Below are 12,649 nucleotides of genomic sequence, written 5' to 3' on the forward strand. Positions count from 1 at the left end.
CTTCTCAGTTTGAAAGGGAAACCCTGCTGAGCGCCTGCCGCGATGGGCGGGCCGCGCTCCCCCGAGCGCCGCAGCGAAGGTCCGTCAGGGCTCCCGGGGGAGGCTGGACGGTCCCCCCAGACACAAGGTGCCCACCGGGCCGGGAGGCGCCGCTTCCCCGTCACCGGGGAAGGGATGGACGCGACCCGGGGGTCGTGCCGGGCGGCCCGGAGGGGGCCGGCCGCTGGGAGAACCGGCAGGTGCCGCCGGGGAAGGCCGCGGCTGAGGCGACCGGACCGCCCAGCCTGGCCCCGCCCCGCCGGCGGAGCTACGGCGCGTGCGAGGCGACAAAAAGCCTCGGGTGGGCGGGCGGCGTCGGCCCGCCTCCGCGCGCTCGTTCAGAGCGGGTGACGTCAGGCGTGTCACGTGCTGCCGCGCGTCACGCCGCGCGCGGGACCTCCTCCGCCAATCCGTGGGCACGGGTGCCGGCAGAGCGCGCCGCTCCGCGCGGCGCCGCCGGCCAATCCCTTCCGCCGGCGGAGGAGGGACTTCCGCCGGGAGCCGGAAGCGGGTCTCTCATGCGAGCGGGTGGTTGAGTCTCGGCTCGGAGACGTTTCGGGCCCCGGAGCCGCCGCCGCCGCCTCCTCCTCCGCGCCCCCCTCCCCGCTGTGCTGCCGCCGCCTGCTCCTCCTCCCGGCCCCCGCCCCGCGCTCCGCTCTCCTTCTCCTGGCATCCGGCGGCGGCGAGGCCCCGGCGGCGGCGGCGGCGCAGCGAGAGGCCCCGGCGCCAGCGGAGACCCCCCCTCCCCCCGTGCCCGCCCGTCTTCTCCCCGTCGAGGCCCGGCCCGAGGGCGGCGGCGGCCGCTGGTGACAGGTGAGTGCGAGGGGCCTCTCGGCGCCCGCGCCCTCCCGGCGGCGGCGCCCGCTTGGGCCGCTCCCCCTCCCCCGCGAGGGGGAATGGCGGGGCTGGAGGGGGAGAGACACCCCCCCTTTCCGCCACCCGCCACCCCCCTCGCACCGGGGAGGCGGCCGGAGCCGCCATCTTCCCGCCCGAGGCGGTTCCCGGGGGAGCGGTAGGAGGGAGGAGGAGGGATCCCGGCTCGGGGCCTTGATGGTGGCGGGGGGCAGGGCGAGTCACCGGGCTGGGCCGCCGGGGCCGCTCCCGCAGTGCGGCCTCGCCGAGCGGCGCTCGCTGCCCCAGCCCCGGGTGGTGGCCGGGCAGGGGCCGGGCGAGCTTTGCCCCCCCGCGCCGGTTTAGCGTTGCCGAAGATCTCCGTGGGCAGCGGGTGCGAGCGCCTTTGGAGACAGCGGGGAAGGGGAGAGCGGTGCGACGGCGTGCCTGAAACACCGGCTTTGTAGCGCTTTCCGGCTGTCCGCCCTCGGCGGATGGGGAGCTGTGACCCCCCTCTCGAAGAGCACGGCTGGAGTAAGCGGCAGGCGCAGGCGGTGCCAGCCCCTCGCCGGTCGCTCCAGGCAGGCGCGGGGCAGCGCTGACTTCTCATGGGAGGCTGTGTCCCGACTAGGGGAATTAGTCGCGCAGGAGGTGGCGGGCCCGCTGTGCTCGCAGGTTACGAAGCGCTGCTTGCACAAGCAGCCGCCAAACAAGCAGTGTTTTGCCCCTAGGATTGTGTTGTCGTTGGGCCTTCGCTGGCTGCTTCAGCTAAGTTGTTTTCACTCTCGGTTTCAGTTCGTGCAGATGCTCAAAATTACTACGTAGCTTTGTCCACAGTTTAAACAGATGCGCAGTTGCCAAACAATGTTGTTCAAGATTCCTCTGTGGCAGATAAGTATGATTATTTTTATTCTGCAGGTAAGGGAATTGAGGCAAAGTGGTTAAGACTTGCCTGTGGCCACAGGGAAAGAGCTGGTTTCAAAACCACTGTTTAAACTTGAGTCACGGTTGGGGTAAAACCATGGGAATTCTGGCTTCCGATCTTGTCTCTGGCCTAGTTTTGTTGGCCTCCGTCTGAATTGTCCTTAGTAAAACTGGAGTAGGAATCTTTCTGAAGTACTGCCTCAAGATCGCTATTGAAAGGCTCTAACCTTTCATGTGGTTTAAGTTTCATGTCAAACTTAGCTGGTTTTTAAGGATTGGATAAATTTTCTAAGGTCAAAGCACGTTGTGTTCTTTTTTTAAACTTGCTGGGATTTCACAACTCTAGGGTTTTGATTCTGATTTGGTAACTGTTTTTATCAGTTGAACTTTCACTTGTTCCCTGCTGACTTGTAAGCATTTCTTCAAGTTTATTCTTGAGATATGAAGCTAATCAGCTTAATCGCTCTGGCTGTTAAAACAACATTGATATTTTCCAATTTCTTTTAATTACTATTTTTTGCGGGAAGTGAAAGGGAGGAGAAAACTGGGGTGAGGCCTGATAAAGCGCATACAGAAAACAGCACATATTTTATATGTAATGTCTATAGGAAATTTTAGTCTTCTAGGTGTGTTGCCATTTATCTGTGTATGGAAGCCAAAATTACTCTTACGTTTAATTGGTCTTACATTTTTTGGGGAAAAAAAAGTTATTGAAACTGAAATAAAAGGTTTGCATAAATGAATTAATAGAAAACATTTGACCTCTTGGATGTTCCTAAATAAGTGATCGTATATTTTCATGGTATATAATCGGGTCCTTAGGTGCACACAATGTTATGGGTTAGATTGAATTGTTTCCATTGTAATTCTTTCTGTTTTTTCAAGTGTTTACACACAAACGCCTTAAGGGAATAAAAGTGTCATCGCAAGTGTGTTCTGCCTTTGTTGCTTTTTATGGCTTGCTCTAGTGCAAATACACACATAGAAAGGTATGGATGACTGATAAGTACATATATATTGTTTAGATACGTGGCTGAAATTTAAATCTGCTTCAATACAGAGCAAGATGGAAGATCAGGAACTGGAGGCAGTTGTGGGGGCTTTGGGATTTTGGGGGGGTTTTGTTTCTTTGAGACGTGGTAACCATGTAGGCAATTTCTAGCTTTGAAGTTTTACTTGATTAGAGTGAAATTAACTACTTGGTTTATTTTACTGAAATGCAAACTAAATACAGTCAGGTTTGTCTAATCTACATGTTCTGTGGAGATCTGTTGCTGCATCTCTTAAGTCTCTCATCTGGCGGTGGCTTTGGCTTTAAATCAGTTGTGAGCTTAATTGGCATGGTAATATAAACTCTTTGTTAAATATTTATTACATTACCTCACAAAATGCACATGCTAGACACAGAAAAGGCATGTTTCTGGCCATAGTGCGTGACAAATCTGAAGTGGCAGCTGAAAGGTAGCAAGAAAGGAGTTGTAAAGAACAAAGTAATTAGGTGTAGATGTGTTTCATCAGTTTAATTTTTTTAAACTAGGTGGCTTTTTGGCCCTTCAGCGCTATTAATGTTTAATTCCGTGGTGCCTGTATATATTCATCAGACATTCACATTCCCGTAAATTAACAGGTAAGGTACACAAATAAGCATGTAGAGCACTTGACTTATCTTTTCTTGTGCCTGTGTTGGAAGGAGCAGGTTTTGTCAAGGGCAGCGGCCTTATTGATCTTGAAGAGCATTCTTGTCTTGGAGATGCTCTGTGAAGGAAGGTGCAAAGGCGGCTGTAGAGGTAGCTTACAAATGCAGTGTTGAGAAGGCTATCGCTGGCACAGAGAAAAAGGCAAAAGAGGCCAGATGAAGAAAGCAAAGAAACACAGTTTCAAGTCTGGAGAACATCAAGCTTTGGGAGTGTGATTTTTGTTTGTGTGTACGTGCACATGTGAGGAACTGTTATATGACGTAAGACATTTTAAAAAATGTGGTTTACATAGTGTTCTGTTCCTTCAAGCGTTTACTAGCAAAATGACATTTTTAGACAACAAGTTTGTGTAACTCTTAGAAATAACTGTTGAAAATAGTCTTTCGCTGCATTTATTCCTGTATTTATTCAGTGATAGTAAACTAACATGAGTATTGCTGGTCTCTTCTATTTACATTCAGAATGGGCATACAGGTACGAGTAGGAAAGGAAGGATGTTACAAAATAGGACGTTGTAAGGAAGAAAATTAACCCCTCCCCCTGCAGTTTTGTAAGAGGCAATAGTATGTGGAGAGCTGTGTAGACGATGAGAGTAAAAGCTACTCTTGTAGTAAAGGCCCCAGAAAGGTATTTGAACCATATTGCTCCCAAAGCAAGGCGTATGCATGCTGAATCTAATACTATCATTTTAGTCCATATAAAACAAGATCGAGACAGGTAGATTTCGCCACGTAAGCCAGTCATTAAATTAGGGAGGGGAAAGTGATGTAAAACTTAAACTTTGAAATAATGCTAGTTTTATGTGATACCTCAGAAAAGAGAAAGCGTGCGCACCTGCACACACACACATCCCCTTCTCCCCTGAACTGGTAATATGCTTTATCAAAGATACCAGTTGAAAACGTTGTAAATGCAGTTGTAAGCTAGTGCTTTGGGGAAGTTCTGTTTTCTTTTCCTATGTATTAACTCCTCTGTGCAAAATTCAAGGCAAGCTAGTGCATCATAACAGTCAAACACAGAAATAGAATACCTCTGAGCACTTTCTCTGAATATAAAGCTCAGTGATATTTCACCTGGTCAATAAAAATAATTTGGTGCTGTAAATACTGGATAATTGAAGAAGACCTATTGCTATTCCAACAACCTGTTTCTTTCTCTTTAAGGATATGCTGGCTTTGACTGTCTCATGATAAAAATGTATCTAAAACTGGTAAGTTTGAGGAACTTGTTAGAAACAGGAGACTAGAAGTTGATTTGGTTGATACTGAAGTTTGATATGGTTGGACTCGATGATCTTAGAGGTCTTTTCCAACCTCAATGATTCTATGATTCTATGATTTCTGTACCACCTGTTCGGTTAACTTAATCTAGCTAAGTTCCACAAAGTAGTGCAAGAGAGAAACAAATTCTGTTAATTGGTTCATAGCTGATATTTCTTAAGTTTTAGTGATGTGATGGAGCCAAGGATTTATAATCTTCTTCATTGGTCTTTCACATTTGTGTGTTCTGTGTGCGTGTTGCTGTTATGTACCCTTTCTAAAGGGGGGTGTTCCCCCCTCTATTAGGAAGCAGGTGCTACAGAGTAATACCTGCAGACAACAGAGGTACTTTGGAGTACTTAAATTAGGTGTGACTGTAATACAGCATAACTGTGCGATTAGGATAGCCATGGCAGTGTTCGTTCTGTGATGTGTGCTGCTGCAGGTATTTTGTGTCTGGCTATGTGTTTCAGGAACAGCAATTAACTCCAAAATTGGAAGTCTGACGGGGTTTACTAATATGTGGTTAGCTACTTGGCCTAGAACATTGCAGGGAATTGGGGAAACGCTGTTTTGACGCCCTGATGAATCACCAATTTCTTTGAGCCTTAATCTTTTCTAACGCTCGCTTACCATGGAGGGCTGGGCTATGCACATTCTGGATCCCGTCAGTCCAGCTCCTTAATGGGTAGTTGAATGATGTAATACAAAAGGAATCATTCGTTCATAAGCTGAATGGATTGCCGCCTCTGCACTTCCAGCAGCTCTGTTACTCGCGTAAGGCTGTTGGCATGTAAGGAGCTAGTGTCTCCAAGATTATATCCTACAGTAAAGCTTTATTCTGGATTGCCTTTATGGCCATCTAGAGTTCATAGATACCTCAAGTTCAGTGTACGTGTATTTAAGGTAGTAGTAGCTATACACAACTTTTAGTTCTGGACTGTTGCACATATAGATAGATAAATAGAAACATAGATGCCTATAGATATCTGTAGACATCCATCTGGCATGGTAACTTATGATGAATTAGACCCAGAATTGCTTTATCTGTTAGGAGCTCCTTCCTAAAATGCCAATATCACTTTCACTATTGAAAATAGCAAGCACTGGTGATATAAAGACTTTGGAAATTACACCTTCGGATGCTGTCAGTAGTTCACATGGGACTTGTTCAGGAATATACTGAGTTTTGAGTGTGGTTGTAGAACATAGTTATTTTATCTAAAGCTTGTGCTGGGCTTTTTGCAAGTCTGAATACTGTATCGCTTAATTTTATTTTTAGATTTCCCGTGTTTTCTTGCACAAGTGTTAGAACAGTATTTTCCCTTTGCTTAGACTAATTCTCCCTCAACTTCATACCGGCCCTACCCTGCTAGCTTCTGGAAATAAGCAACAATGATGAATATTAATACTTTATTGATTGTATTCATAAGGCAGACTTCCATCTGTCTTGGTAATGGAGTTACAAACTTACTTCAAAAAATTGTAGATTTCTATTATTCTATTAAAATGTTTCTCTATTTCTCGGCAGACCTAATGTTCTGCAATCTATTTTCAAGTATTTTATAATCATAGGATGCCAGTGATCTGACAGAGAATCTTGAGAAACAAAGTATTAGTTAAATAGTAATTATGTTGAGGAAAAAATATTTAACCGTTTGATAAATCTCACTTGTCAGAAACTTAATGAAGTGCTTGAGAAGCTTCACAGTGAAGTATCTTGGCAGCTTTATGGTTTTGTTTTCAGTCCGTGTTGGTATCCATAAGCATATTTTCACAGGTTGTGGTGATGTCGCAGGTTGCCCCACAACAGAGTCTGACTCTGACTGTTGTTCAAACAAGGAACTGATGAATCAACAGGCCAATGTCCAAAGTAGCTTGCTTTTTTATACCCTGGCGCTGATGGTTTATGCTCAAACGTTTTGATGTATCTTACTGGTTTCTGATTCTTGTTCTAGGAATTAGAAAAACAGAGCAGAAGTGAATAATGCATTGGGGCACGGTTACTTTAAGTGCTGAGGACCAAAGCTTATGAAATAGCTACCTATATGTGCAGAATTTGCAATCTTATCTTGGAGTTTCATTCCCATTCAATGTTGTTGCTGCCTGACAGATAGGGACAGAAAATGGTCAACATGTTGCTGTTTAAAGCAGCAAGGCAAACAATTTGGGCAAAATATCATTGCCTATGTTGGCATGTCTCCAAGATCTTGGGTTTGTGTCCCTGTTCCTGTTTAAAGGTTGTTGTCCAATTCTTTATAATAGATGTCTAAAAGATATGTATTATAAAGAAGGGAGGGGGATTTTTTTTTAATGAATGTGTTGCAGCTTAGCTTATAATCTATTTTGTTATGATTATAATTTTCTATTTCTTAATTAACGTTGTGTATTTTAACTGCCTGGATTCAAGAAATCAGTGGAATTTTTAGGAGGGTCTGTGCCGAGTTATTTTGACTTGCAAGGAAGAATTATTGTTCTTAAATGCAAGCTCAAATATTAGAACAGTCCATCCTTTAACAGTGAGTCAAAACCTGAATTACCAGTAGTTTTGATTACAGTGATACTCTAAAAAGGTGGGGTGCTCTAACTGTGAACAAATGTGCACCCAGTAGGTGATAGTCTTTCATGCAGTGCTTTAAAAGTAAGCAAGAGTTGCTTCTGATTTCGGTGAAGCTTGTAATGGAGGATGGCGACTTTTTTCAAAAGAGGAAGTAATACTAAAATGACTGGATTATTTAGGTTAAACTCTATTTTTGGCAAAGAGGTTAATGAAATAATCATTGGCAAAAACGTGAGCTTCCTTGTCTTCTTGCAAAACCTTAAAGTTAAATGACGCTGCTTCTGCAAGTGGTTTAATTTCACTTTAGAGTTGGTTCTGAACATGTTTCAAAACTTAAACTAACGTATTTTAGGTAAACGAATGCCTTTCAAGTCATCTGAAAAAAACCCGAACCCCAAAGCCTGAGGGGAGTTCATCGCAGGCTGTTTGTTTTGCAGAACAACTGTTTATTAAAATAGTCTTTGCATAGTCAAGGATTATTGTGTACATTCATGTTGGAAGAAAACTTGTCATTGTACCTTTTCATTTATCACTGTAACTATGAACATCTTATTTGGTTCTGTATATGCCTCTCACCTCGACTTAACGTAGGTGTAGACCCTTTTCTCTCTCACTTTTCTCAGACCTGTTCTGACTGAAGATGTATTCTAGGAGCACTGTAACAGCTGTCCCATCAGTCTGCATCAAATCTTTTCCAGAACTCTAGTTCTGCATGCATTTGAATTTGAGATCCTTGGTGTAAGATTTCTGCTTCCCTGAATTAAGCGTTTATTGTGTGGTCTGAGAATGTGATGATAAAGAACTTAGCAAATCGGCTTTGAAGTTATGTGTGTGTCTTAAAGAATAATTCAAAGCACTAAAAATATTAAGTGTCCTAGAAGTTCCTAATACAGTTTTTGACCTCCTCTTGCTTAAGCACAGCACTGATTGCAGACTTGAAACATGGAATCCAAATAATAGCAATATTCTAAGATGATAAGCCTATTAAGACCTGTTAAAGAACGTCAGACTTCTAGCCTCACCCTTGGAACTACCCTAAATATTAACCTTATAGCTTCAAGTGGTGTTTTTAGTCTTGTCTTTCATCATAAAATACTGCATCCTCTTCTGCCAACTTCTCAATTTTTCTGAAGAATGTGCTGTCCGTAAAATCCTGCCCAGCAGAGCTGGGTTAGTTATTTCCTTTACCTTTGCGAACTGTACTGCCTAGAGTCACAGGCAGCATCATGAGTGTGCGTTGGCCACTTTCTGGTTAGCGGTGTAGTGAAGTACGTGGAAAACTTAAAAGATGGTATTGGTAAGTCGGGAGGAGGAACATTCAGTAATTGAAACAAGGAAGTTCGTTGTTCCCAGCATTGCTAAACTGACCCTCTTCATGCACAACATTTAACTTGTTCCCTCTAAGCAAGTGCTAAAGCTGCTGGTACTTTATCATGTGTTGTATCTTTTCAAGACTTAGTGTTTCTTTGAAGAATTAGGAAAGGCCAAACAGACCATCAGTTGCTGCATCTTAGCTTTAAAAGTTTGAAGCAGCTAGTAAAATATTGTAGCACTTGCAGCTGTTTTGTGAAACAAACATTGTTTTTAAAATGACAGGTCCGCTTACTGTGAGACTGGCATGCTGAGATGCTGGTGAGTCTGTTAGCCAGCGAAGTTCAGTATCTTTTCTAGTTTTCACTCCAGGTCAGGAATCAGTTTCAGCCTTAGAATGAAAACTGCCTCTCATGATGAAAGTGCAAAAGTTTCTGTAAACTTTACTGCTCTGTGTGAGCTCTTAGCACACTTAATTGTTGTTTCCTTCAGCAGCGGAATAGGAAGATTAATCTCTCTGACTTCCCTTCAGTAGATACTTTAAAGAAAAGCAAACCCCCAAGAACCTCTTGGTTAAGTGAGAGCAAGCCAGCTATGTGGGGAGGGAAGGTAAACAAGGAAAATATATTATTATGCAAGGATAATACCTTGCATAATAATTCCTCATGTGTGCATGAGTTCAGAGAAGATATGATAGAATGAGGCAGACTTAGTATCCAGAGTGCCAAAGTAAACTCACCTGCTGGAAAGAAGATGTGTGTCAAAATGAAGAGCTATAGTTTATAGGAAAAAATATCTGAGAAGTCTTCATGTGGCTTTTTCTGATAGTCATGTTAATCTCTTCATGTGGTGTCGTGGTTGACTATGGGAAGGAGTAATATAGGCTGAAAATATGTGGAAGTTTTTGAAAAGTTTCCCTTATTTTAAATAAATCAGAGTTTAAGAGTTTAAGTTACCATCTAGTGTTCTGAAAATGCCTATTTAAAAATAGTACAGAAATTAACAATATTTTGTGAAATCCATAGTCATTAGTACTAATAGGTATCAGCTCCTGCCCTGTACGCTCCAGGTCAAGCTTTAATTTTCTTTCCAATTCAGTTTGCTGCTTCTAGTCAATTGTGTCTTGGTTTTCTGCTTTCTGTGTGTACAGAGGTGTTGTGCAATTGTTAACTTGTGACCTCAGTGCAGACAAGCAACATGGATAATGATAGTTGATGAATTAGATGAGGTTTTGCATTTGATCGTGCTAAACTTCAGGAACAGATTTTTGTGATGCTTTCCTAATGTTTGCATTAAGTGAAAAAATTAATTTCTGCATCAGTGAACAGTATTTGACATTAAATATCAGTATTACATTAAAAGCCTGGAATATAGTCTCCCAGCTAATCTGTAGGCATAAAGATATCTGAAGTTATTGAGAAGCTTTGACTTTCAGAGAAAAATGCAATTAGCCTATCAAAGATCACACCAAAGCATCTAGAGTTAATATTTGTGTAGTAGGTAAACAATTTTAGCAGTTAGAATGATGTATATTAGTAAAAATACCACACTTTTATTTACATTACCTCAGCTGTGACTTGTCTTTGCAGATGAGAATCCCACTGCACTGGACACTGTGCAAGCACAGACTGTTGCCTCATAGCTTAGTCAAGCGTAACAGGTAAATGCAGGTGGATGGGAGAGTTACAAGAAATCAATGTGAGCAATGGGTTAGTATAGTATATGATGCCTGGGCTATGATGAAAACCTCATCAGTTTTTAAAATGTATTGCTTTAAAAAAATCTTGCGGAAGGAGGGAGCTTCCATCACATTCTACAGTTTCTGTTAACTCATGTTAGGCGTAAACTTGGTTTTTTTCTTTTTTTATACTTGGCCATTATTTAGGCTGGCTGTTTTTAGAAGATTATATGAAAAATTAGTCTCCCTCTATGGTTAGGCTCATTTAACAAACATATTCTCTATTATACAGCTTGGAAGCAGAGACAGATGTGAAATGCTGTGCAGAGTGTGGGGTCTGGAACTCCAAGCTTGTCCTTCTGTAGGTACTTTGAAGCATTGTTGCCCTGTGTTAAGGCTTAATTGGTTTTCTGGTTTTTTTCAATGCAAAAGAGCAGTGGTTTGCATTGACCTGTTCTTTCACTCTTCAATTCAGTACAGGCATTCTGCTGGGATTTCTCTTGTGAAAGTCCTGCAGGTATGTTACTGTCTTTTCTTTTCTTTTTTTTTTTATTTCTCTTGCAGTAGGAACTACCTGTGATGCTTTGTAGGCAAGAGGAATAGCAGCAGCAGCAGAGTGACATGGATTGACCTGTTAAGTTTCATTCAGAACTGTGGTACTTGGTTTACAGTACTCTGCTGCTGATGGTTTCCTACAGAACAGGAAGGAAGGAAGGGTTAATGGCATCAGTTTTTTAACTTGTGTCCTCTCTCTTCTGCTACTCTTCTGGTGGTCCCAGAAGTAAAGTGTGTGTGCAAGCAACTGCTGAGTAGTTCTCTGTTTAACTGTAGGAAAGGGGGATGTTCAAATTTGTTCAAATTTATTCCAATTCTGTTCTTGCTGGTGGTGTTTTCTGTCCTGCAAAAATAAAAAGAGATACCAGGGCTGGGAGGTAGGGAAGAGGTCAAATGCTCATGAGCCTAACTGAGGGCAGGTGATGGAGTATTTTAGTGGAAAATCATGAGGTACTTGCCTAATGTGCTTGAGTGGCAAATTCTTGATCTCTTTCCTGAGAAAGATAAAAGACCTTTTTCCTCCAGTGTGAGATGTTTTCTGCTTTTTGTAGGCCTTGGCGATTAATGTAGAATTGGTGATTCTACATTCAACTAGATAAAACAACTTTTCAAGAGAGGATGGCGTTGTGGAGAATTATGATCATAGATGCTTTATATTAAGGTAGCATCCCACCTTTCATTTCAGAATTGTCATGGTTTGGCTGAGCTGCTAACAACTTTAACTCTGCCATTTGAAGGGTTGCTCAGATAATGCACAAATGGAAGAGTGAAGGGTTTATTTTAATTAATTATTTTGGTACTTTTTGAAGTAATCTGATAAAAGAGTATCTTATCTGTCATGATAGTTATAATAGAAATTAAATATGCATCTTTCTGGATAACCTGCAGGGTGTGTGCTGTTAGTCCACCTACAGTGAGGAAAACAAGCTTGTGGCTTTGTGATGGATGTACTACATGAAGCAACCCCTGTTAATTAATGAGTCAGGTTTCTTAATGTTATGTGCTTCAGCCTGCAGTCAGGAGAGTGCTGCTTCAGATTTGAAAACTGAGAACAAGCTGTAAGCAAACTGAAAACTGCTCATGACACAATCACACTTGTCTTCAAGGCACATGATGCTCTTATCAGGCACAAAAATTTCTTCCCAGTGGGTTATTCCTGTCTTGGTAGGTACTCCTAGCATTCTTAAATGGTAAGGTTTTTTTAGGTTATATACTATTAAACATCTGCTGCATTGCATTATTGAGGAGGATGTGATCCACAGATGACTTAGTCCATTTCTTGAGTGATGTTTGAGTGTACATCAGATAATACCTGCGTGTAAAACTTATCTTCTTGGTGTGCAAGAGGACTGCAGAAATACTGTGTGAGACCTTTCAATATAGTGAAAAGATTTCCTTTTATTTTAGGCATATATATTTAAAATATAATGCATAAAAGGCTAGACATAAAAAAGATAATTAGGATTATTTGTTGGTAGGGGTCATCCTGTTATCTTCTGCATACTGTCAAAATCTTTCTTCCTGTTTGAGATTAGGTGAGTGAATAAGGCTGTAGCTTTACGCCCTTCCCATTTTTCTTGCTCTTGACTGAAAGAGTTTTTCCATATACCTCTGTATAGAGTACTTATCATTTACCACTATCAGGTTTCTTTGGTATTTTATCACCTTTGTTTAGTAACTTATTGCTTGGTATCTCTTGGACAACTAATTACTGTAACGATCTGAATTTCTAGACTTGCGAAGTAATCAGTTCTGGTGCGCGGTTCCATCGTGCAGGTTTGTGTGCGAGTTAGAA

General features: G+C 42.7%; 1 protein-coding gene across 2 annotated transcripts in view; it reads left to right on the forward strand.

The window, feature by feature from the left end:
* The first annotated feature begins 568 nt into the window (after positions 1–568).
* Positions 569–12,649, forward strand: part of LARP4B (La ribonucleoprotein 4B) — a 61,475-nt gene continuing 49,394 nt past the window's right edge. The window contains exon 1 of one of the 2 annotated variants that reach the window (XM_076331892.1): positions 569–852. The gene's annotated coding sequence lies outside the window, so the exon portion shown is untranslated. Of the gene's footprint in view, positions 853–1,382; positions 1,405–12,649 lie in introns of those variants that run through there. The other variant, XM_076331893.1, reaches the window with a different exon arrangement.

This window comes from Aptenodytes patagonicus, chromosome 2, assembly GCF_965638725.1.
Source record: "Aptenodytes patagonicus chromosome 2, bAptPat1.pri.cur, whole genome shotgun sequence".
NCBI lineage: Eukaryota > Metazoa > Chordata > Aves > Sphenisciformes > Spheniscidae > Aptenodytes > Aptenodytes patagonicus.